The sequence below is a fragment of the Papaver somniferum genome, unplaced genomic scaffold (genome assembly GCF_003573695.1).
Source record: "Papaver somniferum cultivar HN1 unplaced genomic scaffold, ASM357369v1 unplaced-scaffold_133, whole genome shotgun sequence".
In the NCBI taxonomy this organism is placed as follows: domain Eukaryota; kingdom Viridiplantae; phylum Streptophyta; class Magnoliopsida; order Ranunculales; family Papaveraceae; genus Papaver; species Papaver somniferum.
In genome coordinates this window covers 7,091,396-7,107,927 of record NW_020622492.1, presented here as the reverse complement: position 1 = coordinate 7,107,927, position 16,532 = coordinate 7,091,396, and the positions used below count along the sequence as shown (strand labels likewise).

Genomic DNA, 16,532 nt, shown 5'->3' with positions numbered 1-16,532 from the left:
GAACTCGAGAGAACAACTCTAATTCTGCTCTGTCCATACAGCTAGGTTGTGTTGTTGCTGGTGACTGAATGTGAAGATTTTGAGTGATTGAATGGTTTTTGAGTATGGTTTTGAGTTATATTTGTGATTGTTAGCAGGGAAGGAGATTAAATGGTCATAGAAACCAACAGTACTCTCATATATCCCCATCAGCAGAATGCGCATACAAGGGGTTTGAAGAATCGCCTGAACCAACAACAAGAAATGGGGAAGATGATGATGATATCATTGAGGTCTGTAGCTGATTTTGGTTCGTTCTGGAGGAGATATGGCTGTAAAACTCAGTAGGGGAACTGAATTTCTAGCCATAATTCTTGGCTGTAAGAAGAGAAGAAGCAAGTGTTGTTTCTTCTATAGAGATTGTGGACTACAAAGAAGCTGAAATGGAGTTTGTGCGCATTTGGGTTTGAAAACAATGAACAGATGAGCATTGTTTCCATTGTTTTACAGGGTTTGGGGCAGGTTTTGAAGTCAGTGAGGAAATAGCTTGCTTTTCAGGGTGTTGAACTGGAGTTATATGAACATCAGAAGTGGCTCAGTTCTGTGGTAATTTGGTTGAGCTCTGGCAGTGAAAAATGTGTGCTGCTGCCATGGTTCGATGGATCTATATGAAGGATACTTGGCAAAGGCTAGGATCAGATATAAAAGGCAACAGAAGCTTACAGGGACAGAAAACTAGGGCACCAATCAGTCTCGGCATTGGATAGAGCTTTGGGCCGTGAAAACAGTTAAGCAAAGGGTGCTATGGGCATTGGTTTAGAATGTTGAATGGCCTGGATTATTGGAGCTGTTTAGGTCACGTGTTTACAAGAATAAGAAGCTATAAAAGAAGAACCAAAACATCGCAGAAGGATGATCTCATACCCCTGCGACTTCCATTCACAACCAGAGAGGACCTCTGCTCCTCTCCATTCCATCACCATCTGCATAACATACCACCACTGCACTTGCAGTCTGCATCCGTTCACCTACATCGACTGCGTACATCCGTCATCACCAGTTCGCAGTTCCATCTTCACTTGCATATCACCTTTGCATCTCCACCAGTTCTGCACCACCATCAGTCCACGACATCACTAGCATACAGGCAGCAGGGAGCACAGACAATACAGTCCCAGGAAGCAGCAGTTCGCATACGCCACCACCACTCCATTATCAACAGGCCATACCTTCTGCACCACCATCAGTCCACCATCACCTGCAGCTGTTGTTTGGTTTTGTATTCCTGTTTTCTATTTGCTTCTTTGTTTCCATGAACTCCAGTAGCTAATTACACATTGATTAGGGACGATTTCGACGTCCAGAACTTGAATTCAAGTTGATATTTGAACTGCCTGTTTCCTTGCAATTATCTTATTATTGTTCATTATCTATTGTGCCAATATTGCCTATGTGAATTGTTTATGAATCGTTTAAATTATATGGTAAGTTCATAATTCTCTAGCTAATTCGAGAACTCTTCGACCGTAATTGTTTAGATGTTCCGAGTACAAGTAATAATATGCGAGTATTGATGATGGGACTTTATTAAGTATTCGTATGTATCGAATGACACTAGTAGGTTAATCATGCCTTTGATTTTATTACTAGGAATAGCCTATCTCATGGAACTTAATGCACTTGTTTAAGTCACACCTAGAGATCGTATTTTTAGGAAACTTTATAAGTAGAATCCGGTAGTCGAGCGGTTCCGTGTCCGGTGAAATTAGGAGATTGCGAGATATTTGAGCGTACTAAATATTCTAGGGCTATTAGTAATGGATACTTTGCAGAAACTAGCTATATCAATAAGATTCACCTTTCGTAGCTTAGAAAGAGTCTTTGATCATTCTCATCCTCATATTTGCATTTGTTTCATTGTCTTACATTATTCATTCAAAAATTGAATTGACAACTTTAGCTCAACTCTCCCTTGGGACGATCCTGCTTATCCGTATACTACTAGTTAGTTTAAATAGAAGTTGAGAAATATTATTTTTGCGAGTTCGACACCTCGTCAAAATTGGCGTCGCTGTCGGGGAGCAGTCGGTAGTTTGAGTTGTTATAGTTAGTTTAAAGAGAAGTAGAGAAATATTATTTTTGCAAGTTCGGCACCTCGTCAAAATTGGCGCCGCTGTCGGGGAGCAGTCGGTAGTTTGAGTTGTTATTTAGTTTTCTGTTTTTGCATTTAGCTTTTATTAATTTTTTTCTTTTAGTATCTTATTTTCAGGTACCATCAACAATTCCTTTGGTGTGTGCACAATTGGGAACAAGAGGTAAGTCTCTAAACGAGTTGTGTGCATAATTTTTCAAGATGTTTCCTTTTAGGAACAATACATATGGTTCACAAGACCACACATATTATGGTAATAATTCTGATTTTCAATCTCACTCTTACAATAGCTTCCAACCATATGTGGGATACAATCAAAACCAATTTTTTGGTTATGATGACTATTCTACAAGACCTTGTGATTATTCTCATACATCACAGCAACCTTTTGATGGTTATGTAAGTGGACAATCGCAAGGATGGGGGGATAGTTATACTTCTCATACGTCCCAATCTAGTTTCATGCAGAATAATTTGCGACGTACATGGAACCAGATTAACTCAACTCCCAACGTGCCAAGTTTCGTACCAAGTGAAACATATGATAGTGTATTTAGACCTGTTACGGATCGTACTTATGATCTTTCACCCATTAAACGGGAAGAGACATGGTCTAAATAACTTATTGTGAGTAGTAACGGAAAACGTGTGAACATAAAGAAACTCTTTAAACAATATGTGCAGTTGGAAGAAGAGGAAGCAACGGAAGATACTCTTCAAGCAATTTCTAGGGCCATACATATGGAGGTTAACCGCCGTATTGATAATGGAGAAGAGCCCCAAGAAGAAGATTCCGAGGATGATGAACCTTTGGAGAATATTGATAATGACGGTGCTACTAGCTCAACTCATGATCATAATGATCACTCTCTTATTCAAAAGGAATAAGTTGAGTCTAGAAACCCTACCATCATTGATGGTAAGACTTATATCGTGTATGAGAGCGATGATGATTATGCCTTCTTTGTGCATCATGCCCCAAATTCAGAGATAGTTGACGTGATTTGTAGATAGTGGTAAAAAGTGATTCGATTCTCGAACTTGTGAAGGATTTTTTTAGACTTAAATTCAAAACTAAAATAGAAAACACAATAAAAATTATAGCAAACTCAAACAAAGATGATATCAATATTAAAAGAAACACTGAGGCTAAGATTCCACTATTTTCCAAGTTCAAAGTGATTAAACCAATACTTATATTTATGCAATTTTCTCGTTTAATTTGATTCTAAAATATTGCAACAAGTAGATTTTCAAAAGTAGTAATTGTAAATACCAAGTATGAAGCATCAAAAGTCTTAAAACTAAGCATACTCCATCAAAATAGATCACAATCACTCAAATAAAAATCATATTCAATAATAGTTCAAGGCAAATAATCATATAATTATTGCAAATAAAAAGATAAATAGAATATACCACTTTTTGTTGGAAAAATAGCTTTCTCTATCGCCTCAGCAATGGGGTTTAGCTCCTCATATTAACCACTTGCTCAAAATACATGTTTGTTGCTCAAAAGTTGATTAAAAAGAAGAGAAGGTATAAAACAGTGTGTTTGTAACGGATATAATTGTTACGAACCACTGTTACAAAGTACCCTAACACAGAACTGTTGCGAATTCTGAATAATTGTTACAGAAACTGTGACAAAGTGATTGAATTTTGAAAGAAAAGGCCACGGATTCTGCGATTGTCTCTTACTGCTGTTCTGTGTTCTTCTTCTTCCTCTCGCCTGTATCTCTGCAACTTGGTGTTTTTGTGCTCTGTTCTGTTCTAAACTTCCCCAAAGTGAATGTAAGTCTTCTATGAGCTATCCCAACTCCTTTTATAGCTCAAATGTCGATTCCACTTCAAGAAATCTTCGTCTCTTCTTATCTTCCCTCCACCTCAAGTCTCGGGATTTCTTTCCCTGCCAAGCTTCTCTATGTCTTCTGTTTTGTTGAAACTTCTTCTAAAGATAGAAGTAAATCTTGCAGAGTGCATATCCTTCCAATCTCACTACGTACCTTCCACAAATACAACCAAAAATTCCCGTAATATTAATCCTCTCCTGTTTTGACTAAAGTCCGTGTAAATTTCTTTTTATCGAGCCTCAAACACATACGAACCCTGTTTTGAAATATCCAGCCAAACCAATCGAAATCCATGAGAAAATACGAGTAAAACTCTCCCTGTTTCCGTAAAATAGAAACCCATGATATTTGCCTCCCTGTTTCGACTAACACCGAGTTAACAACCCAAGTTTCTTGATTTAAACAAACATACCATGCCTGTTTACCCCATTCAAGTACGTACCAACGAATTTCTCCGATTGAATCTCTTCGGAAGTTGCCCAGAGATTGAACCCTAAAATCTCCCGTAACTGGTTTTGTTTCCTGCCAATTCTTTTTTTTTTTTCAAATGAAGAAGATGGTCGGCCCCTATCCAGAGTAGGGGTGCGATTAGCAGCTTCCTGGAAATGGGATGCCCCTTAGTAATTAGGTTACCCCTTATCCAAAGCGAGGGTCCGAATAGCAAATGTCCTCCCATGAACGCAAAAAAACACTTTTCGAGCCAATTTCGCCGCAAAATCTTATTTTTCCAAAAACACCTATGAAGACATAAAAAAAATAAATACAAAATCGAGCACTAACAATATACATAATTGAGAACAAAATAGACACATAAATGCGTCTATCAAATACCCCCAAAATTATTATTTGCTAGTCCTCGAGCAAATCAAATGAAACAAAATCCTAACTCACTGTCGCAGGCATCGTCGATTGCATTTAGCGTATGCAATAAGCCTTTAAACCCCTAGGTGTCTCTAGCGGCGGAGTGTTGTCTCCGGAGGGCTTACCAGAGGTATACCCACAAAACCTTTATACTCCAGACCCTAGCTATCTACACAGAACTTTGGAAGGCACTAAAGAATCTCCTTGGTTGGCATACTTATTAACTACAGGAAGAAGTGCCCTGATGCGAAATTCCAATTGTTGTACACGAGTTTGCACTCAAGCGTACTAAAATTCATATATAAGTGACAGGGCTCTACTCAGATAGTCGCACTATGGACATCAATATCCGGAGTCAAAACTAATCACATGGATAGATCAAGAAGATGGATATAGAGAAAAACATAGATGGTTTTGATGTTTACTAGGTGAACGGTGTTTCTCATATCTGTCTGAAGGCCTCCACCAAAATGAACCTATCTTAATGGACTGAGATACTAGTCTGACTAATATCAACACACTGGCATATACAAGGGAACCAATGATTGATAATCCTAACTCTAGGTCAACACAACTGGCATATACAACGGTTCCAGTGGTCGACTTTATTGAATTTATTCCAGTTGGTCTGATGGTCTGGTCTCAGTTCTCTCTTCTTTTTTTTTTTTTTTTTTTTTTTTTTTTTTGATCTCAATCACTCTAATTCACCCTAACATTGGTAACAACTTGAATCGTGAGCCCCATCTAATCACTTAGAGAAACATAGTTCAAAAACAAAACAAAATAAAAATAGAAGTGAAAAGGACTCAACGAGATATGGTGAAACTATCATGTTATTTCTAACACCTGAGCTCTGTGCTTTTATGAATAGAATCTTTAGATGTTGCCATCTAGTCAGATTGGTTCCTCAACTCCTACATCCAAAATGCTTCCATCCACTTAGACTGGTTAGTGCCATCCTAAATAGGCATAAATTTCTAGGCTCTGGAGTTTAATTATGCAACTAAAAAGTAACAAAAAGTTCTACCCCACCCCCAAACTTAAATCTAACATTGTCCTCAATGTTTCTAATTAAAGAACAGTACCAAAAATATAAGTAACATGAGGAAATAGTAAAGAGAGGAGTCGGAAAGATAGTACCTGGGTGAAGTGTAACCAAAAACCTACAAAAATAATATACAACATACAAAATTTCCTCGATGGTCAATCAAGGTAAACAAGGTCCTCCAGAGGGACCTCCTCAACATCACCTGTAGGAAAAGGCTCTAAAAAGGGCTTCAATCGCTGATCGTTAACCTTCGAAGAACTACTACCATCTGGTGTCTCAATCTCAACAACGCCATGAGGAGAAACAGTACGGACCACAAAAGGACCGAGAGCGCAACTTCCCGGGGAATAGATGCAAACGAGTGTCATACAGAAGAAATTTTTGACCTGGAGAAAATGACTTTCGTAAAATATTCCTATCATGCACAAGTTTCATTTTGTTCTTATAATCCTTAGCACTATCGTATGCATCTCTATGAATCTCGTCCAACTCATTGAGCTGGAGCTTTCTTTGAGCTCCTGCCTTGTCAAGTGAAAATTTTAAGTTCTTAATAGCCCAATAGGCTCGATGCTCTAACTCAACAGGAAGGTGACATGCCTTGGAAAACACTAAACGATAAGGTGACATTCCAATGGGTGTCTTAAACGCAGTACGGTAAGCCCATCAGTAAGCCTCGACGACCAGTCTTTCCTATTTGGATTAACTGTTTTCTCTAGAATACGTTTAATTTCCCTATTGGAAACCTCTACCTGACCACTAGTCTGAGGGTGATATGGGGTTGCTACTTTATGGGTAATACCGTATTGTTTCATTAAAAGAGCAAACGGTCTATTACAAAAGTGTGAACCTCCATCACTAATTATAGCTCGCGGCGTACCAAAACGTGTAAGTATATTCTCTTTCAAAAACTGGACTACGACCCTGTGGTCATTCGTTTTACACGGAACCGCCTCAACCCACTTAGACACATAGTCTACAGCGACAAGTATGTAAAGATAACCAAACGAAATAGGAAATGGACCCATAAAATCAATGCCCCACACATCAAAGACCTCAATCACTAAAATAGGGTTCAAAGGCATCATATTTCTACGGGAAATGGTTCCTAACTTCTGGCAACGCTCACAAGAAACACAATGACTATGGGAATCTTTAAACAACGAAGGCCAGTAAAATCCACACTGCAAAATCTTAGCAGCAGTCTTCTTAGCACTAAAATGACCCCCACATGCATGTTCATGACAAAAGGAGATAATACTAGACTGGTCACTCTCAGATACACATCTCCTAATAATCTGGTCCGGACAATACTTAAACAGATAAGGATCGTCCCAAAAGAAATGCTTAACCTCGGCTAAAAACCTAGAACGATCTTGCTTACCCCAATGTTGAGGCATTCGACCAGTAACAAGATAATTCACTATATTTGCATACCAAGGTGATTGGGAAACAGAGAACAATTGTTCATCAGGAAAACTCCCTTATAGGAAGGGAATTATTAGGGGAACTAACAACTAGCCTAGACAAGTGGTCTGCTACTACATTCTCTGCACCCTTTTGTCTCTAATGTCTGGAAAAATTCTTGTAACAAAAGGATCCATCTAATCAATCTAGGTTTGGTATCCTTCTTAGAAAAAGGTATTTCAAAGCAGCATGATCAGTATAGATTATGATCTTAGAACCTAATAAATAGGATCTAAACTTATCCAAGGAAACACGATGGCTAGCAATTCCTTCTCGGTAGTTGTATAGTTCATTTGGGCATCATTCAGTTTTGCTAGCATAGTAAATCACATGGAGTAATTTGTTTTCGTGACCTAGCACAACGCCTATAGCATAATCTGAAGCATCACACATAATTTCAAAGGGTAGGTTCCAGTTAGGTGCCTGGACTATCGGGGCAGTAGTGAGTAAAGTTTTAAGCTTATCAAAAGCCTTAACAAGCATCATCAAAGACAAACTTAACATCTTTTGCAAGCAAATTGCAAAGAGGTCTAGAAATCAAGCTAAAATCCTTAATGAATCGACGGTAAAAACCTGCATGCCCTAAGAATGACCTAATATCTTTTACGGTTTTTGGGACCTGTAAGTCTTAATAAGGTCAATTTTGGCTTTGTCTACCTCTATACCCTTTGAAGAAACGATGTGCCCTAAGACAATTCCTGATTCAACCATGAAATGGCATTTTTCCCAATTAAGCACTAAATTTTTTCCTTACACCTAGTCAACACTAATGTCAAATGATGCAAGCACTCATCAAAAGATGAACCAAACACTGAAAAATCATCCATAAAGACCTCTAAAAACCGTTCTACCATATCAGAAAATATGCTCATACAACGCTGAAAAGTCGCAGGGGCATTACAACCCGAAAGGCATGCGTCTATACGCAAAGGTACCAAAGGGACAGGTAAAAGTGGTTTTCTCTTGGTCTTCTGGGGCAATAACGATCTGATTATAACCGAGAGTAGCCATCTAAGAAGCAATAGTGACTATGTCCAGCTAATCGCTCTAGCATTTGGTCGATAAAAGGAAGGGGAAAGTGATCCTTCCTTGTGACCTTGTTCAATTTCCTATAGTCAATACACACACGCCATCCCGTGGTCACTCGGGTTGGGATTAATTCATTATTATCATTCTGGACTACAGTGATACCTGATTTCTTGGGGACAACCTGAACACTGACCCACTTACTGTCTGAAATTGGGTAAATAATACCCGCATCTAACAACTTAAGCACCTCTTTTCGAACTACCTCTTTCATGTTAGGGTTCAGTCGACGTTGCATCTCCCTAGAAGGTTTGGAGTCTTCCTCTAAATGAATCTGATGCATACACACAGTAGGACTTATACCCTTAATGTCTGCTATAGTCCACCCTAAAGCTTCCTTATTGTCTTGAAGTACTTTACTAGCCTACTTTCCTGATCACTATCCAAATCGGAAGCTACAATCACAGGTAAAGTCTCAGATGGGCCTAAAAACACATACTTTAGAGTATCGGGTAGTGGTTTAAGGTCCAACTTTGGGGGCTCTTCTAAAGAAGGAATTAGGGTAGTCTCAGAAACTGGTAACGGTTCGAACCTAGCTTTCCATCTATCAGTGTCTAACACGGGGTAGAATCTAATAGAGCATTCACTGTTCAATAGTGCTATCGTCGCAAAATCTAAACCAAAATGGGATAGACAACTTTCTAATGGGTCTTACAAAATGTTTGGTAATGACCTGAACTAAGGCTTCTATCATGTTCACCTCTTCAACACATGTGTCATCTAGCTCATAAGGTAGCTTACTGACATTAAAAATGTTCATCCATAGTCATATTACCAAAAGATAAATTCATCACACCATTTCGACAGTTAATGATCGCATTAGACGTAGCTAAAAAGGGCGACCTAAAATCACAGGTATCTGGTTCTCTGGGTCAGGGACAGGTTGGTATCTAGGACCACGAAATCCACTGGATAAATAAACTTGTCGACCTCAATAAGGACATCCTCAATAACACCTCGAGGAATTTTAACAGACCTATCAGCTAACTGCAGTGTATCTGAGTAGGTTTCATTTCACCAAGTCCTAGCTGTAAGTACACATGGTACGGAAGTAGTTCACACTGGCTCCTAAGTCAAGTAAAGCTTTTTCTACCCGGGTTTACCTATTGTACAAGCAATGGGGGAACCTGGGTCTTTGTACTTTGGAGTTGTGGTGTTTGAATAATTGAACTTACGTGACTAGCTAAAAAGGCTTTCTTATGGACGCTAAGTTTTCGCTTTCGCGTACACATATCCTTAAGGAACTTGGCATAAGCAGGAATTTGCCTAATTGCATCTAATAAAGGAAGGTTTATGGTAACTTGCTTAAAAACCTCCAATATGTCATTAAAGTTCGATTCCTTCTTTGTTGGTACTAATAGCTGAGGAAATGGGGCTCTAGGCACAGAATCAGACCTCTCAGGAACTGAGTTGGCATCATCAGAAATTTTATCAGTTTCCTTAGCTAGTGGTCCTGAGGGGTGAACTACAGTATGTTCACTATCGGGCATGGTTACCTGATTGTCTACTATTCTACCACTCCTAAGGGTTCTAATAGCATTCAATTGATTCGATGGTTTTGTACCTACTTCATGAACTCCTCTAGGATTGGGATTAGTCTGACTAGGGAACCTACCATTATCTCTCTCACTTAAGGTCTTAGCTATTTGGCCGACTTGAAGTTCTAACTTAGCAAGGCTCTGAGCATTAGTTTGAAAATTCTGCTTGGTTTCCTGTTGAAAACTAACATGGCTCTGTGCTAACATTTCCTGAGTTTTTGCTAACATCTTAATAGATTCCTCTAAGCTAGTCGTTTTATTTTCTGGGCCTGATGTATTCCTAGTGTAGCCAAAACCTGGGGGAGCATTAGAATTATTAGACTGACCCTGACTCTGGCCCTTAGACCATGAAAAGTTCGGATGGTTCTCCAACCAGGATTATAGGTTTCTGAATATGGGTCAAACTTCTGACGATTATCAAACCTAGTGTTATTATATAGAGCATTGGCTTGCTCTTCATTATTCTGGCCTTCCCAAAAAGGCTCCAATCTACCACTAGTGTTACCCACTTCTAAAGCTTCTAACCTTTTCGCTATAGCACAATTTTGGCATCTGATTCATAGCCTCCTTCTACCCTATTAACGTTTCCTCTGCTAAGAAGAATTGTTTTCTGGGGTCCCCTACTACTTTCCCATTGTTGGGTCTTTTCGGCGACTTCATGCAAATATGTCATCGCGTCATCAACTGTTTGGTTCTCAAATCCACCAGTACACATAGATTCTACTGTGGTTGTGGTGGGATAATCTAAACCCTCATAAAGGATCTGAACTAACCTAACCTTCTCTAAACCATGATGAGGACATTGGGCTAATAAATCATTGAACCTTTCCAAATACCTATACAAAGTTTCTCCCTCCTGTTGAGAAAACGTGCAGATTTGCGTCCTAATAGACGATGTTTTGTGCCTAGGGAAAAACTTGTTCAAAAAGGCAGATGTAAGTTGTTCATACGTTTCGATTGACCCGGAAGCCAAACTATATAGCCACGATTTAGCTTTATCTTTCAGGGAAAAGGGGAATAACCTAAGTTTCAAAGCATCATCATCTAGGTTTCTAATCCTGAGGGTACTACAAATTTCCTCAAAGTCCCTAACATGGAAATAGGGGTTTTCATTTTCTTTCCCTAAAAAGATTGGGAGCAGCTGTAAGGTCCCAGGTTTAAGTTCATAAGTTGCTTCCGTCTCAGCTAACCTGATACATGAGGGACGAGTAGTCCTAGTTGGATTCAACAAAGCTTTCAAAGTTGCCATTTCTGGCGCTATCGGAGCAACAGGATTCTCTCCTCAGTCAAAGGACGTTCAAAAACAGACTCTTCAAAAGTCGGACTCTCTAGATTAAGGTAATCGAGACGCTTCGAACTACTAGGTTTCTCTTTAACAAATCTACCTAGTGCGTCTCTTTTACGTTCAGGCATACAATAGAATTTTCTAAATTGGAAGGGTAAGCAAACACAGATCAAGGCCGACTCAACCAAATCAAACCTATTGATTTCTAGCAAACAAAAAGCATGATGGCTCCACTTAGATTGTTTCTAGACCAGCTTCTAATCCTTCGAACGGGAATTCGTTACAATTTAAGCAAACCCCTCTGGAATCAATCCGAGAGTTAAGTAAGTTGAATAGAGGCGAGGGAAGCTCGGTGGAGCTTTGATACCCAAGGCCTCACCGGTATTACAAGGCGGCGCAGTCACGCATTCAACTTACAGAAACCGTCAAGAACTTCGAAGTATGCTTAAAAGAGTAACCAATATTTTTCGAATGACTTTCCTGTTAAGCTCGTTACCCTATCGGTCTCGTTCTAGTCAAAATTTTAGGCTTAGGTTCGCGTAGGTTACGTGTTCCTAAAGCGGGCAAGAAGAGAACGGTGATGAAATCCGAACCCTTATCTTGTATGGCCAGGCCTTGCCCTTTACTAGAAAAATAAATGTTGTATTCAGTCCTCAACATATATGCATACGAAGGAGTCCAGTAACTCGCTGACAGGGGATTCGCGAGTGTTTAGAATCTTACCTCCCGTTCCAGACGGGGGATGAATCGGTTGTAGTCGACTCGGGCCACTGACTCCGATGTCTAGTGTACGAACCCAAGGTGCAAAGACAATATCGTAATTGTCCTCCTTCTCTGCAAACAGTTTATATTTAAACTACCCTTCCGTAGGGTGATAAAAAAAATAATGTCCCAAAGTCCAAAAGTCCAAAAGTCCAAAAAGAAAAGAAAAATTACAAAAATAATAAACCCTAATACGGATTTTTTTTTAAAAAAATAAAATAAACAAACCCTAAACTAAAATTTTCTAAAATAAAATTGTCTTCTTTTCTGTTCTTTTTGCTTTAATCTTTAGCTCTAAGTCTTTATGAAATCACCAAACTCTTTGGCTCAATTTTCTTTATGATCCAGAACCTGTAGACACAAGATAAATACCCAAAAACATAAAAAAGAACAAAAATAATAAAAAAATAAAAATAAAATAAATCTAAAACCCTAAAAACAAGTCCTCGTCGGTGGCGCCAAAAATTGATGTGATTTGTAGATAGTGGTAAAAAGTGATTCGATTCTCGAACTTGTGAAGGATTTTCTTAGACTTAAATTCAAAACAAAAATAGAAAACACAATAAAAATTATAGCAAACTCAAACAAAGATGATATCAATATTAAAAGAAACACTGAGGCTAAGATTCCACTATTTTCCAAGTTCAAAGTGATTAAACCAATACTTATATTTATGCAATTTTCTCGTTTAATTTGATTCTAAAATATTGCAACAAGTAGATTTTCAAAAGTAGTAATTGTAAATACCAAGTATGAAGCATCAAAAGTCTTAAAACTAAGCATACTCCATCAAAATAGATCACAATCACTCAAATAAAAATCATATTCAATAATAATTCAAGGCAAATAATCATATAATTATTGCAAATAAAAAGATAAAATAGAATATACCACTTTTTGTTGGAAAAATAACTTTCTCTATTGCCTCAGCAATGGGGTTTAGCTCCTCATATTAACCACTTGCTCAAAATACATGTTTGTTGCTCAAAAGTTGACTAAAAAAGAGAAGGTATAAAACAACGTGTTTGTAACGGATATAATTGTTACGAACCACTGTTACAAAGTACCCTAACACAGAACTGTTGCGAATTCTGAATAATTGTTACAGAAACTGTGACAAAGTGATTGAATTTTGAAAGAAAAGGCCACGGATTCTACGACTGTCTCTTACTGCTGTTCTGTGTTCTTCTTCTTCCTCTCGCCTGTATCTCTGCAACTTGGTGTTTTTGTGCTCTTTTCTGTTCTAAACTTTCCCAAAGTGAACGTAAGTCTTCTATGAGCTATCCCAACTCTTTTTATATCCCACAGGTCGATTCCACTTCAAGAAATCTTCGGCTCTTCTTATCTTCCCTCCACCTCAAGTCTCGGGATTTATTTCCCTGCCAAGCTTCTCTATGTATTCTGTTTTGTTGAAACTTCTTCTAAAGATAGCAGTAAATCTTGCAGAGTGCATATCCTTCCAATCTCACTACGTACCTTCCACAAATACAACCAAAAATTCCCGTAATATTAATCCTCCCCTGTTTTGACTAAAGTCCGTGTAAATTTCTTTTTATCGAGCCTCAAACACATACGAACCCTGTTTTGAAATATCCAGCCCAAACCAATTGAAATTCACGAGAAAATCCGAGTAAAACTCTCCCTGTTTCCGTAAAATAGAAACCCATGATATTTGCCTCCCTGTTTCGACTAACACCGAGCTAAAAACCCAAGTTTCTTGATTTAAACAAACATATCATGCCTGTTTACTCCATTCAAGTACGTACCAACGAATTTCTCTGATTGAATCTCTTCGGAAGTTGCCCAGAGATTGAACCCTAAAATCTCCCGTAACTGGTTTTGTTTCCCGCCAATTTTTTTTTTTCAAATGAAGAAGATGGTCGCCCCCTATCCAGAGTAGGGGTGCGATTAGAAGCTGCCTGGAAATGGATGCCCCTTAGTAATTAGGTTACCCCTTATCCAAAGTGAGGGTCCGAATAGCAAATGTCCTCCCATGAACGCAAAAAAACACTTTTCGAGCCAATTTCGCCGCAAAATCTTATTTTTCCAAGAACACCTACAAAGACATAAAAAAACAAAATAAATACAAAATCGATCACTAACAATATACATAATTAAGAACAAAATAGACACATAAATGCGTCTATCAATAGTCGATACTTTAAATGAGAAGTCAACTTGTGAAGAACATAAGGATTACGATAATTTGCTTATGGAAGATTCTGATTTCTTTTCCGATGAGGAGGACTTGGTTATAGAAGAAAGCAATGAATGTATTAACAAGAGTTCGAGTGAGAATGATAATACTTGTGATGTGAGAATGGAAGTGTCCAGCAGTACCAAGGATCCGGTAATACATGAGGTTATGCAAGGTTTGTCTAACCTTTACATGAACCTCTATCTAATGATGATCCTCCCAAATTAATAGTAGTTTCAAAAAGAGTTGTTAATCCATCTTTTAGGAAGATACCGCATTTGGGGCTGGAATTATGTGCTTCAAAAAATGTATCCGAATTTCTCGCTTCTAAATATCCACCATATGTGTTGGAGTCTAACACCATGCAGGTTTGTGAAGAGGAGCCGATTGAAGTTCCTTCCACTTATGTTTTGTATACACTTCCGAGTGTAGAAACAACTAAGTGTGGGGGTGACTCTCGTGGGATGAGATTAGCTAACATTCTTGTGAATCTTTTGAAATATATGCAGATTGTTTTGTGGGTGGATCTTCAAATTTTCAGGTTGTTGATATATAAAGAGTCTATTTTGAATGTTACTTTTGAATGTTACTCGTATGCGTCAATCAGGTGAACAATTCAAATTCTTACTTCATTGTCTTTTTCAAGTATTCCTCTTATTCTTTTTGCAATGGTTTGAAACATTGAGGACAATGTTTGATTTAAGTGTGGGGGTAGGTTTCCATAAGACAAAAATTGACGTATACAAAAACTTTAACTTTTAGAGATATTTGAATAATTTAGAATAAACATTAGCCTTTCTAAGTACACGGAATTTTTTCTTGACAATGAGGTATATTTCAGCTGAGTCGGGATTAGATGCCAACTAAATAGCTAGTTTAGTGTTCATCCTCTATCGTTCAGAAGTAGCTACGAGTTCGAGTCTCTATTTTGTAGTTTGTAATTTGTATATAATTTGTAGATTTTGATGCCTTTAGTTAAAATAAATAAATAAATAAATAAATTATAAACTCTGAAATCTAAAAACTTGTGCCTTTAGGATGACACTACCAATATAAGTGGACGAAACCATCTTGGTTGCAGGAGTTGAGGAACTCACTAACTAAAAGGACATAGCTCAAGTGTTATAACATGATAGTTGTTACCATATCTCGGAATGTCACCATATCACTTTCTGTTTTTATTTTTGCAAACTTTTTGTTTCTCTAAGTGATTTGGTGGGTCACTAACATCGAATTGTTATTACTGTTAGGGTGAAATAGAGTGATTGAGTTACTAAAAAAAAAAAAAAAGACCAGACCAATTAGACCAATCAGAGTATATAAAAAATGAAAAAAAAAATGACACTTGGATAGCAATATGTGTGTGTTCTCCCTGTCTCCGTCGCCTAAACAAGCATGGAACGCAGGATCCACGGGAATTACCATATAATCTGCTGAAAAGAAGCATGCGCTTGGTTCCAAAAGATCTAATCATGTTGTCAATTCAAAAAGAAAAGAAAAAGAGAAAAGAAAAAGAGAAAAGAAAGAAAAAATGTGAAAAAAAGAAAAAGATTTTTTTTTTATTATTATTGTTCAATTAATAAATCGACCGTTGGTTCCCTTGTATTTTCCAATCGAGTTGATCTAGAATTGGGATTATCGACCACTGGTTCCCTTGTATATGCCAGCTGAGTTGATATTAGAATTCAGACCAGTCTCTCAATCCATTAGGTTATAGGTTCATCTTGGCGGTGACCTTCAGACAGATATGGGAAACACCGTTCACTTTAGTCAACATTCGCGAACATCTACTTCTATATCCATCTTCTAAATCTATTCATGTGTGATTGTGGTTAGTTAGATTCCGAGTATTTTGGTTTGTTCGACTTTCTGAGTAGAGCTTTGATTACTTATATATGAATTGGATTTGCATCAAGGTACCTCCTGTAATCATTTTGGATTCGTTCATAGATTCTTCACAGGTAGCTGGAATTTGGAGTAAAAGGTTTTGTGAGTATATCTCTCGTAAGCCCTCACGAGACTATAACTCGTCCACTGGGGACACCTAGGGGTTTAAAGGCTTGTTATTCATGCTAAGAGTAACCGTAGCCTCGACGACACGAAGTTGTTATATTTTAGTTTTGTTTTGTTTGCTCGAGGACTAGCAAAGATTAAGTATGGGAAAATTTGATAGGTGTCTAAAACACCTAATTCTAGTATCGGTTTCAAACACTTTTATTAGCTATCTTTCTCGTAAATTTGTATATTAGGGATGAGTTTTGTATTTTGAGGTACAATGGCTTGAAATAAAATATCATAAAGGAGGAA

The 16,532-nt window shown here is 37.9% G+C and overlaps 1 pseudogene; it reads left to right on the top strand.

The window, feature by feature from the left end:
- Window positions 1-10,766: 10,766 nt before the first annotated feature.
- Window positions 10,767-10,866, top strand: LOC113333823 (annotated as a pseudogene).
- Window positions 10,867-16,532: the final 5,666 nt, after the last annotated feature.